The sequence below is a fragment of the Castor canadensis genome, chromosome 15, assembly GCF_047511655.1.
Source record: "Castor canadensis chromosome 15, mCasCan1.hap1v2, whole genome shotgun sequence".
In the NCBI taxonomy this organism is placed as follows: domain Eukaryota; kingdom Metazoa; phylum Chordata; class Mammalia; order Rodentia; family Castoridae; genus Castor; species Castor canadensis.
The window spans coordinates 5,952,389-5,966,446 of NC_133400.1; positions in this window are offsets into that span (position 1 = coordinate 5,952,389).

Consider the following 14,058-nt stretch of genomic DNA (forward strand, 5'->3'; position numbering starts at 1 on the left):
GTGGGGATTTTTAATCCTAGTATTGCTCAATTAGGGAGTGAAGCAGAGAGTGGAGAGGCGTTTCATCCTCCAGATGAGTTCCTGTAGAGACTCAGTAAGAGGAAGCTTCCCAGCAAGCAGAACAAGGGTCCTGAGAAAGGTTTTTATCTTTCTATGGGCAGAAATCAGAAACCCGTAGTGACATCCAGTTGCACCTTTATTTTGCCTTATATAGGACAGGAAAGAAAGAGTTTTTTCCCAATCTCTACTATGAAAAAGTGCTAGCAGGCAGGTACTCAAAATAACCAAGTTTTATGTAGATATTTCCTATTTTCTTCCTCAATGTATGTCTACAGCACTGTATCTGCCAGAAAAGGGAGAAGTTCTGTACTGGGTTAAGAACAATAATCACATTCAATGAGTCTGTTTCTTACCAAAAAGAAGAAATCATTGAGTAGCAATGCCAAGGTTGAGGCCCCACTGGAGACTTTCCTAAGGGTCTCTCTTAGCAAGCTCATCTGTTTGGTTCATCTCCCATTTGCTCTGCCTGGAGTACTGACAGAAATTCAGCACTGCATTATGTCATCCTTCAGTGAGACCTCATCTCTTACATTCATGATATGGTCCCTAGCAGGCCTGAGGATTGATCTCTTGATGAAACCACAGCATTCAAAGAAGAGTTAGTAATGTAAACAGGGGATACTATTCTGCTAGTAACTATACATGGTAAAAGGATAGTAGCCATAGTACAGTGACTTTTTCAGGAGTTAAAGTAATTGAAAAAGATTTTCTAAAGGCAATGAGACCTCCCCTCAGACTTGATATTTATCCAATTGCAATTAATTTAAGAGGTTCTTATAAGCTGTAACCCTAGTGATTTACATGAATTAATTAACATCTATGTGTAGTAATTATCCAGTAGAAAATTTAATATGTTAAATATGTGTCAAATTAATTTTTTGTTTCATTTAACACAACAGCAATCTCAACTCACATATGTTCAGTCTTCTTAATGTACAGCTGTTATTCCAGGAGTCCATGCTCATGACTTTAAAAAGTAGAAAGTTAACTTTAGGACACCTAAATTAAGCAAAATTAATGTCTGTTAGGAAGACATCAATTCAAAGGAGATGGTGAGTGCCCATCCTTTGCACTGACTGAAGAACTCTCCCATTCAGGTTGACCTTCTTTTCTGTATTTTGCCCTAAAATGATGGTACCCAATGAGCTTAAGAAGAGAAAAGACACCATACAAAAAGAGACCCTATGGGTAAAACATTAACCCAAGAATAAGGGAATGACACCAGTTAACATGAATTCAAATATTTAAAAATACCAAGACAGTGGTAACTGGCAAGTGACACCATGAGAGAAGAGGCTATTCTTGGTCCTACTGAGCAATTCTCAGACTTCGGCTCATTCTGGCAACTATGATCAAAGAATAAAGAACTATGACTTAAAACCCCTATCAGCACATTTTCTGTTGAAAATAGGCCAGCTAAAATTGGCTTAACCAATAACTTTTATTATGTCACAAAGTGGGAATCAGAGAGGCCCAATGGCGCCGGAGTGAGTTCACTTTAGTAATTCACCAGCATCAGCAAAGACGCAGGGTCTTTCCATCTTTTCCACTCCTTACTGGCACAATACTTCACTTGTAAGGCTGGTTCTCCTCAAGGTCCTAAGATGGCCTCTACAACTCCAAGGAAAATGACAGAAGTGTTTCCTTCTAAGTATAAATTTTACATGGAAGAGTGCCTTCCTCACCACCACCACCAAAGACTCTCCCTCAGTACTCATTGGCCAAAATTGTACCACACACTCTTATCTAAATCAATCACTGGAAAGTAATTTCTAATGTCTGTTTTCAACAATTCAAGATCCACCTCCTCTCAAGGTTGAAGGAAACCCTGACTTCCCTGAAAGCACATAGCCACCCAGTATTTGAAAAAATTAGACTTCTACAAGAAACTAGGCAGGTGAGAATGACAGTGGAGTAGGCAGCCTAAAGAGTCTGCCACATATAATAAGAATAGAAATAAAGCTTAAACCACTCCATGGTTCAATTCATAGCTGACACTAACAGTTTAACAGTGAGCAGTGCCATTACCTAAGATTAGCTATTGTTGATATAGCAACATGTCTTCTTAGAGACCTGGAAAGCTGTGAATCTCCCTTTAAAGGCAGCAAGTGATTATAATTGAAGCACAAATCATTGTTACATCCTTATCATCTACATGGACCCAGGACAGGTATTTCCTACTTTATTGAAAAATCAAGGGTTCCCTTTACTGGAAAATTGAGGTCTGAAGAGTTTCCAGTAACAGTTTCAAATTCCAGTTGTGCATTTGAAATAAATTTATGTTGGTTAATTGGGCCCGATCTATCTAATGAGCTACTAACGCTGTCAATTTTTTATACAAATTAGGGATGGAATCGTGATATATTAAAAAGCAATGTATTGTGTAACATATCACCTGAATCTACTCAGATATGTATGGTTTCATCTTTCATTTCATTCTAAATGCTTTATTTATTACACAGCCATTTCCCACATGGAAAAAAGGCTGAAATGATACTTGTTAAGTGGTGTTACTTTCTAAAATATGTAATCAGTTCTAATGAGAAACACTATTGAAATAGTTTGCTGTGTTTAGGGATGTCGGGAGGGACAATGTGGTACAACTATAAAGTAATTGACTAGGAGGTAGGAGGCAAATTCCAACAGCATTGAGTACTGCTCACTATGCACAACTCACAGGCTAGTTAATCTGCATTCCTTTATTCAATGCTTACGATAAACTTGTAAACAATATATGATTATCCCATTTTTACATATGGAAACTGAAGCACAGAGAGGTATAACTGTCCCTGCCACACGGCTGATAAGTGTGGGGACAGGATTCAAGGCCTATGACTTCAGAGCCAAAGCACTTAACATGATGCAACACTGCCTCTAGTCCTGGAACTGCCACTAATTGTTTAAATTTGTTGGGACTTCAGTTTCCTAATGAGTTGTGTAAAGAATCTGAATGGGGGGAAAGGGGGGCATAGGGGACAGGGGGAGAAATGACCCAAACAATGTATGCACATGTAAATAAATGAATAATTTTTTTAAAAAAAGCCTTTGGAGAAAAAAAAAGTCAAAGTTCCTAACTATTGGGTAGTTTAGTAAACAGTACAATAATAAAAACATTTCCAATTATCTTTAAAAAAATCTGAATAAAGATATTTAAGAATATTTCTAACTCAACACTTAAAATGCTGTGAGAACCATGACCTTTACAAACATTCCCCTCTGCTAAATGGTTTAGTACACATTTGTCACACTACTAAAACCCGTATTTTGACTTTCTAGTAACAACGTCCAGGTGATCCAGAAGACAAAACAACTACAAAGCCAACCATAGTATGTAAGTCACAGGCAAAACATTTCTCCTTGGAGGAATAAGAATACAGTATGTCAGGCCTAAATTCACTGGGTGCCACATACACTGGTGTGAGGCCTATCTAGAAAACAGGCTACAGAACTGGATTTTCTATAATTATGTTCATGCATTAAGGAAAGATCTTTCAAAGCACGCTACAACGTTTCATGGTGTTAAACAATGGGGACTTCTTCCCCCTTCCAAGTGAATTCGCTCCTCTATCTGGGCCTCCTAGAAGAGTTGAAACTGAATTATTTTGTATTAGCTCACTGAACATAACAATGAGTACTTATCTAAATATCCTCTTTGGGGTATCCCAACACAGAAGCACAAAGCGGACATATACATCTGAAGAATTAATATTAAATGCATTTATCTGAACACTGAACCAACTACCCATCAGAGTAGCCTACCACTCAGCTTGTCTGAAGGCCGGAATTGTAGCTGTAAAGAGCTAAAGTCTTCAATATTATTTGAAGAATACAGCAGGATTGAGCTGTACAGTATCTTTCTGAGATCTGTGAGTAGTTCCTACTTGCTGTGTTTGTTCACTGTGTGCAAAGAGGGACATCAAGTGGTCTAAGTTCTGGAAACTCTGCCTTGTCAGGACATTTTCTCCAGGCAGTTCATATGCCACCAAGGAAATGGCTAGAGCAGTGTCATGCAAAGGACAGAGATACCTTCTTAAGTAATCACTAGGATAATTTCAGCAAATTTCTCATAAGGATCTATTTTCTTTGAGTTTAGACAGTTTTATTTCTAGGTGCACAGTAATATCTTAATAATAAGATAGACAAGGAAAATAACAGTATTGTGAATATAAAAATATTTCATGAATCACAGCATGTAGCTGTGGGTATGTTGTTTATGTGGGTAATCTGCTTTCCTCATCACATTCTTCTCATGTGAGCTGATAAAACATAGTTTGTTATTCTGGAACAAAAACAAAGACCACAGTATTATGGATGCTAAGGTCCAGTGAAAAAGAAACGTGCTACTGTTTGCAAGGGCTAATCCATAGCAATTTAAAAAAAGATACCACAGCCTATTTGCACCTATGATCTGGAATATATTCCAAATAAAATTGCTGGGTGCTTCTATTCCAATATACTTGCAATCTCTTTGTCCTACGTTTGTGGATAGATAAACTAAGAAGAGCCTTATCAAATTTTTCATCAGAGAACAATACAGAAAGTCACTGGTGACAAGAACCATCTGCCTGTCACTTAAATGTTTCCTAAGTCAGAAAAAGCATAGCATTTTCTGAGGTTGTTTCTTCCTTTATTCCAACGGGCCAGTCAGATTCTGTAGGGGAAAGAGTGGGAGGAATTATTACTTTATCTTGTGTGAGCCACAGAAATTTCAGTAAAACAAAAGTTAAAGGTAGTATGGAAATCCGACAACAATAGAGTCATACCAGCATGAACTAACAAAAATCATTCTGTGAGATCTTCAGAGCCCAAGGAAGTAGAGTGATCAGTGAGGTGATAAGCATGGATAAGGGTGTCCTCCAGCTCAGGACCACACCAGGGTCAGCTCCTTTCAAACCTCTAGCAAGTTACTTAGATCATGTTTCTTAATCTATAAAATGAGGATAATAACCATACCCACCTCAAGGGGTTGCAGTGAAAAATAACTCATCACACTGAAAGCACCTTGCACCCAGCAGCACCCTATGAATGACAGCTGCTGCTCCTATTAACCCAGGAGGAAAATCATGCAACTGAGGAGCAGAGTTTGCATGGGACATCCTGACCTGAGAATGTCTGTTATTTCACATATTAACATAATTTATTTAAGTTCTTCCTTTCATAAATTCTCTTCTGAAAAGTTAGTTCCAAAAGTAATAAACACTTTTTAAGAATAAAAAATACTGTATGATAAATTAAGTGAGAGGTCTTTCCTCACCCTTAATACCAACTGTGATCATTCTTACTTTAAAAGTAACCACTGATGCCGGTCAGCAGTGGCTCACACCTGTAATCCTGGCTACTAAGGAAGCAGAGATCAGAAGGATCAAGGTTTGAAGCCAGCCCGGGCAATAGTTCGAGAGACCCTATCTCAAAAAACCCTTCACAAAAATAGGGCTGGGGAGTAGCTCAAGATGAAGGCCTTGAGTTCAAACCACAACACTGAAAAAAAAAAAAAGTAACAACTGCTTGCACTTTGAAGTACATGTTTCTAATCCTTTTGCATGTGTAAACAAACATGGATACAGTTTTTAATAATTTTTAAAATGGAAATTAAATCAAACTTCAAAAATTATCCTATTAGTTGCTCCTTCACTTAATAGCATATTTTGGGTATCTTTAGGATATGTTAGCATGTGTAGTTTTGTGCTGTGAACACAAATTTAACATTAAATTTCAAATGATAAGGATATAGATATTCAGTAACAAAAATAAGGAAATTATTAAGCATTTCTCACCATTGTTTGATGTCTAGGTGTGACAATAGCATTGTGACTATGTTTTAATTCTAACCTTTTAGTGATATATACTGAAGTATTACAGATGAATTATATGGTGCCTAGATTACCTTCAAATTGGAAGAAAGAGGGAGAGAAGGAACCGGAGAACATAAATAAAACCAGGTAAGTCATGAATTGATATCTAAACTGGTCAACAACTAGATGGGGATTAAACTATTCTCTTCTAGTACTTTTGGCTATTTTTGACGTTTTTCCATAATAAAATTTTTTTAACATTTTCTTTCCTCTACTAACTGCCAAACCACCACACCTTTAAATCACAGCAATTAATTCCTGACTAATTGGATGATAATTTAATCAATAAGGCCAATCATAGCCAGGTGGTGTTGACTCATGCCTATATCCTAGCTACTTGAGAGGCTGAGATCAGGAGGATCGTGGCTCGAGGCCAGCCTAGGCAAATAGTTCACAAGACACCACCTCCAAAAAATAACTAGAGCAAAAATGAGCTCTGGAGGAATGGTTCAAGCAGTAGAGTGCCTGCTTTGCAAGCAGAAAACCCTGAGTTCAAACCCCAGTCCTAACACCCATCCTCTAAGTAAAACAACAAAAAAGCAACTCAGTGACCCTAAGTCTAGCTTTCTTTTAGTTTGGATTATGCCATAAAAATTCAGACACAATGGCCAGTATGAAGAAGCAATGTTCATTCATGTTGTAGGAGCTATGTATATTACATTATACACTTATTAAATGCTTAATTATACACTCATTACATTTCTTGTTTTTCAGAGTTGAAAAATTGTTTTCCTTATTCTCTTATATTGGAATTATTATAGCTGGATAAAAAAGGAAAACTGTTTCTTCACCCATGTATAATCAGGAAATCGTAAAGAAGGCTGGCATGGTAATACATACCTGTAATCCTATCTACACAGAAGCAGAGGCAGGACGATTTCCATCTGAGGCTGACTAGGCAAAAGTGCAAGCCACTATCTGAAAAACGAACTAAAAAACAAAAGGACGTGGGCATGGCTCATGTGGTATAGCATTTGTCTAGGCCCAAATTCAATCCCCAGTACCATCAAAAAAAAGCTCATAAAGACAGGCAAAGCTGCCACATGACTGGAAGCTCGACATTTCACCTTGGGTTTCTGCCTTGCCCAGAACTGGAGTCTTGTTTTGATGTTTAGTTCATTCAAAAAACATATCTTGAACACCTCTGTATGCCACGCACTGTGCTAAAGCGCTAGGAAGTAAAAGAAAATCTAAAAGCTCATCACAGAAGAGAAGTTTATTAAAGGGCTTACTAACTTTGCCGGTGAGATTAGGTATGCTCTTTCTGCTGGGTTCCTTTAGAATTGCATTCTGCAGACTCTACAATAATTTTAAATCATCTGAAGTGCTCTCTAAAAATGCTAACTCATGCCTTCCTTACATGTACCCTCCCCCCAGTTTAACTTGAGGAGCCCAGGGGTCTTCACTTGGAAAGCCTTCCCAAGTGTTCTCAATGGGAGAAGTGTTACTTTGATATTTCTCTGTTGCACCCTAATCCTTCCCAGGCTATTTTCTCACTGCTCAGGGAGAGCATCCAGTCATTCACTCCAAAAGTTTTCCAAGTACATGTGAGATGGTTCTTGGGGTGACTAGACTGACTGACTGGACCCACACTATTGTAGATTCTAGGGGTGTAACTATGAATAAGATAAACCTAGTACCTGCCCAGGAGCACAATAAAGTATTGGGGATGGGGGAAAAGGAGAATGATGAAGGGGTGAATTCAACTATAATATATTATAAGAACTTTGGTAAAGGTCACAATGTACTCCCAGTACAATAATAAAAATATAAACAAATAAAATGACCAAATTAAAAACAAACAGTAAGATAATCTTGTTTTAAGAAAAAATATTGTGGATACAAGAAATCATAATTTTCACTGCTTTATTCACCCAAAAAGACACATATACTCTTGAATGAGTTCACACATGCTAAAGCAAAAATACTTTGTTATGCCTCTGCACAGAATCATTTTAAAATCTTTAATCTGTGTTTTGCTCTGTGAACACCTCAACGGTTCCAAGAAGGTGACCAAACCCTTAATATCTCTTGCTCCTGGCAAAGAGAAGGTGGTTTAGGACACAGAGGGGAAACTGCCTGACCTCAACAGTTTTTCCTGACTTTTGTAAAAGCCTACATGCACAGAAGAGAAATATCCCTGTAGTCAGGAAGCAGATGGGAGAGACTGGTACTTTCTACATAGCAAAAGTGAAGAGGAATTTTTTCAACACTGGGAGGAATCACAGTTTAGAAGATCCAGTGAGATACAGAACCTGGCAAGACAAGGAGTGTCTGGGTCAGAAATATTGGATGCTAGTCACCCTGATTCAAAATTCTTGAATATAAACATGGACTGGAAGCAGGGCATGATCAGAATCTAAAAGGGTCAAGATGGATAGGCAACAGCTATCCCTATATTATCTAGTAAGATCCAATGAAAAAGGACTGCAGGGACCTTCACCGAGGCTTTGGCACCATTTGATTCTGAACCTTTGTACAAAGTTTGGAACAGAAAAGCACTAATAAATGTTTATACTTAATTTCTGCCAGCTCAGAGGCATGAAAAGACCTTATACTTTGGTTTGTGTGGATTTAAGGAAAGTAAAGAGGTGCAAGTTTTTACAGATCTGGGTTTATAGAAGTTAATTCATAGACTACTCCATTAAAAATCAAACATCCCAGTGACAGTGGCTGTAAAAATAACCTGCCTCCATAATAACATCCTGCTATAATAACATCCTTCACATCTGCACAGCATTAGCAATGTTTTCACATGTTATTTCATTTGATCTTTACGGAGGTAAGAGGGTTCAGTGGCTCTCGAATGGCTGACAATAGATGGGCAGGAGTGAAATGGCTTAATCAAAGACTCTCTCCAGATAGTTGGTCACTAGACATTTCCTTCTCCTTTGTATTCTTATTCTCATTCTCTCTTTCTCTCTCTCTCTCTTTCGCTCTCTGTTATGAACAACAAGAAAATTTTATTCAGTGCTTCATCTAAACCATCTAAGCAAAATTGTCATTTGTAAGATGGATCTCACAGAACACATTGCTAAGGATGAACTCACTTCTTAAAAGGATTAAATTGAAGTGGCCACTCAATGGTGTAAGTCATCGCCACACTTCACTACAAACAAAACCATGAAACAAACATTTATAGGTATAGTTGAGAAGGAAAAAAAGATTATAACATTTCATAATGCCAATTCAACAGAAAAAGTTTTTAAAGAGTAGTCTTTTAATATAAACTTTTAAAACCAAGGGATTTAATGGAAGTTGCCTCTGAGGAATGAGAATTGGAGAAGTAGGTGAGATCTTCATCTTTCTTCTTTGTACATTTATACATTTGAAAAACTTTTTAAATTAAAGGGATCTAATATCTAATTAGTCTTTTCCTTTTTTTTCAAAAAACATCAAAATAGCTACAAACATATAACTGCCCTTTAATACTTTCCAGGACTTCAAAAAGAGAACTGTAATTTCTTTCTTTTAATTATTCACTTTTGTCATGAAAGCCTTAGTTTGTCCATGCCCTGTAGGTCAGAAATTTCCAATTATATCAAAAACACCAGATAAAGTATTTGGGGCCTGCTGAGTAGCTCATAACTGTAATCCCCACTACTTGGGAGGCAGAGGTAGGGAGATCACAGTAGAGGCTGGCCCCAGGCAAAAGTGAGAGACCCTACCTAAAAAACAACGCAAGGAGGTCTGAAGATATGGCTCAAGTAGTAGAGCACTTACCTAGCAAGCACAAGACTCTGAGTTCAAGCCCTAGTTCTGCCAAAAAAATAAAAATAAAGCAGTTGGAGGGGGACTCAGAACGAGCATCAGAATTAAGAATTCATTTTCCATCAACATACACCATCTGTTGAGTATTCCAGGCTGAATGCACCTGCCATCAATTTTCCAGGCACGTTCTTAGCATACAGGGAATAATCTAGGAGAGTGGTTTTTTGTTTCTATTTTAAAGTTGTAACAGAAAAAATTCTACAGAAGGCAAAAGCATGTTTATATTTACAAAACTTACAACTAGTAAATAAAAATATAGGTACAAACATATCAATGTCCTTATAAGAAAAAAATGGACTTTTTGTTTTTGCAATGATGGAATTCATATTCTTTGAGTAGCAGAGAGATACAAAAAGCTGGGAGCCAGTGTGCTTGACTTGGGACAAAGTCTCAGCAACCTCCTCCCTCTTGAGCAAAATAAGCAACCATCTTAGCTATGGCTGGATTTCTACAACCATGCCATGTTTCTCTAACACTTCACAACCACATTCCTTTTATCAGAACCTTCTCCTCTCAAAAATGTCTTTCAGGTTTAGACCTGGTGGCTTCACTTGCATGAATTGGTGATTAGAAAATTTTTTTTCTCTTCATAATCCCTACAGCAACTGGTTTCTTTAGGAGCTTCCTCATAAAAGTCCAAAGATACCAAATCTCTTTTAACTGAACTGAACATCCTGAACAGAATTAGTACAGGAAAAAAATTGGTTTCATTACCACCCCCTTGGCCATTCTCTTTTTTTTTGTAAAATGAAACTTCAAAAACAACTGTCAATTCAGCTAGATAGAACTTGTTGGTATTCTGAGGCTTATAAATTATTAAAGGTAGTAAGTTATCATAATTATAAAATATGCTGTCTCACCCATTTTAAAGAGCAGTTTCCACTTATCCAACAAGTATTTATTATTTTAAGAACTTGCTTGAAGCTCTGAAAGACTCATGTAAGTATAACTCAGAAATTGCCTGCCTGCACTTGTTTTCCTGGGTCATGGTAGGTAACAATAAAAGATGTGTGTAATTAAACACCGAGGCTGTAAAAGAGCATTGTCATCATTTTCAGTGGATATAAGAGAAAGGTGAAAATTTGAATTGGACCCTGAGACACAGGTAGGATATCAAAAGTTGAAAGGATTGAAAACATTATTCTAGGCATTGTTCTCAAAGAATCAGCCCGAACATTTACCTGGAGAGTGATTCTGGAATGCTTGGACAGTAATGAGTAGATTAGTTTGGTTAGAGGAGATTGAGACATGCAAGACAGGGCTAAAAAGCAGGGATAAGGCCAGAAGGAAAGCACAGAAAACCTTTACCATCAAACCTTAACCTGGGGTTTGGATTTTATCTCGTAGGTGATAGTATTGACTATTTAAAATTGGAAGTTAGTGTAAAAGAAATTAGGAAGAGTAATGTAAAAGAATCTTTAAGACGATTTGAGTCAGAATATATCCCTACTTTTGGTCCTGTTTTTCCTTCCTGTTCTTCTACTCTGCTTTCAGTCAGAGTAATCTTTAAAATGATTTCATTCTCCTGCTTACTACAGTTCAATAGCTTCAGTTAAAATCCTATCCATTTCACACATGGCCTTTAGGCGCTGGCCCTACCTTGCCTCTCCTGACTTGTCATTTACACAACAGCAATCACTGAAACCCCTTTCCATCTGACTAAAATATCCTTTACTTCCTCCTGCTCCTTTCCCCCTTTTGTCATACAAACTCATAACTCATTTGAAGTTTCTGCTTAGATGTCACTTCCCCAAACAAGGCTCTAAAAGCTCCTCAAATCCAGATTAGGTTTCCTGCCACAATTCTTTATTGACAATTCTTAGGACCTGTAGCCTTGTCTGTGCCATATCTTTAGGAAGGGATGGTTTCCCCAGCACCTAGCAAAGGGCCAGGAATGTGAAAAATACTAAAAAATATTTGGTAAAGAAAAAAGTCAGAAGTCACAAAAATAGGAGTATAGGGCATTTGGACAGTCATAAATAGGAAGATTTAGGCCTTAATTCAGGGTTAGGCTCACAGTAATGAAAAAAATTATTGGGGTCATGGTAAAAAGAAAGGTAAATAGAATGCTAATAAATCTGAATTCTGAGTTAACAAAATTTGGAATACAGTTTCTAAATCCTGGCTGATCATCAGGATCATTCAGGGAACCAGGAATTTTTTTTTTCTCTTTGACATGTTTTAACTTCCCCTTATGTCATTCTGTCATAGCAACTGCCTTATGTTTAGGAATTAACACAATGGTCTGTAAGGCCATTTCCAGCACTAATGTTCTGATTTAAGAAAATTATCAATGAACAAGTAACTGACAGGACTTGATAAATAACTTAATGTAAGCCTAGAAGGGATGTATTACTCTCCTTAAGTTTCAGGCTGGTTAACCTGGAGTCACAATTTAAATATAACAGGGAGCCAATAAAATACTTGTTTAATGAATGAAACAGGGAAGCAGGAAGAATGAGCACATTTTGTAAGAAAAGATAGATTTGATGTTCAAATCTATGTTTCCCAGCTGACAAATGAACAATTCTCTGTCCTCTGGAACTATCTCAACAAAACTCTCCTCCTTCCTGCCTTATTTGGGTGTCTATCCTTGGCAATGCTGTTTGAGTTATTAGAGAGACTATCACTTCCTTGAGGAACAGCAAGATTTCTCTTTAAAGAATTACCCTCCCCAAGATATAGTCTTGTTGGGACTATAAGTCAGATCTTACCCTAAGCTAAGACAAAGGAGACACTCTTCTTCACTTTGAAAAGTTAAGTAAAATATCCCTAAAGTAGAGAAATCCATTGGTATTCATCCATTCTTGCAGTGGCATTCAGTTCATTCTGCTTCCTAGATTCCTGTGCTGGCCTGGCTTTTGTCCTTTCAACTCATTCTTGTTCTTAAGTCTTCTCTTCAATTCTGTGAAGTACCCAGTATTGTAGTAAGTCCTCTTTTGGTTTAATAAATCACTTCAATATCTGGCACTTACAAACAAATGAACAAAAGCTTATACTTAATATACTACCTGCATTGTCTCATTGCATAAAAAAGCTCTTTCTTTTGCTCACCCCAGACACTTCTACTTAAGCTTCTGCACCAGGAAGGCATGTACAAAAAAGAGAAGAAATACCAGCCACACATGTAATTTTGAATTTTCTAGCCACATTAAAAAAACTGAACAGATGAAATTATTTTTAATGCTTTATTTCAACCAGTGTATCCTAACTAGTTTTATTTCAACATGCAATCAATATGAAAAATAACTGAAATATTTCACTTCTCTTTTCAGTCTAAATCTTTGAAATGTGGTATGCATTTTACACTTTACAATTCAGACATTGGAAAGTTTCAAAGGTTAAAATAAAATGTAGTGCTTCCAAAACAGTAAAGCTGTGAATACAGAAAATACTTTGCAATTACTTTTGAAATTTGAATTAACTAAAATTAAATATTCCTCAGTGAAGCAGCCATGGTTCAAGTGCTGAGTAGCATCTACACTACTGTGTAGCTACAGAAGTAAGAGACTCAGAAACAGACTTCTTGATGAATCCAGTAGTTGGCAGGAATTGGACGCTTTCATACTTCTAACAAGTTCCATTATGAAATGAGTGTGAAGACAAATTCAAAATATTTCTTCCCCCAAAACAATGTTTCCTTGGCTGTACAACTGCAACAGTTTAACACATTATTGTGTGACACCTATCCTGTTATCTTTTATTCAGCAGCATTAAGGAGTTATCTTCCTTGTCACAGAAGTTAGATGCAAAGTTAGAATTACACTATTACTCTTAAATCACTTCTCATTTATTACATTTTGAGACTTTGAGGACTCATTTTAAGTATTTTCATTGTCAAATAAAAATATAGAATTTTGAGTGACAGGTTTAAGCATTTGAACTTTATTCCTCAGATGATAACATTTATTATGAATTTGTAAATAAAGGTGTGACATTTTAGGAAAAGAATTCAGAATTCAGTGTGCAAGTAGGTTGGTAACAAGAGGAGTCCACCAGAAAGGTATGGAGCTTCTAGATTCCTTAGCTAGTTGTATATATGCTTTTACTTATTCCAGGAATGCTGTTTTCCTCTTCTTAGGCAAATGAGACATATGCTCATCCTTCAAGATCTAATTCAGTCACCTCCTAGTTTCCTGAATGCAGCTGGCAGACTGAGTAGTCTTCACCTCTGCTCTCACAGCACTTCTTTCAAAATCCTGAACAGGAGTCAAATTCATAGAGACAGAAAGTAGAAGAGTGGTTCTAAGGGGCTGAGGAGTTACTGTTTAATGGGTACACAGTTTTGGTTTTGTAAGATGAAGAATTCAGAGGACAGCTGGTGATGGCAGTAGTACAATTGTGGGTATGACTACAAGTTAGCCTTTCCCCAAGC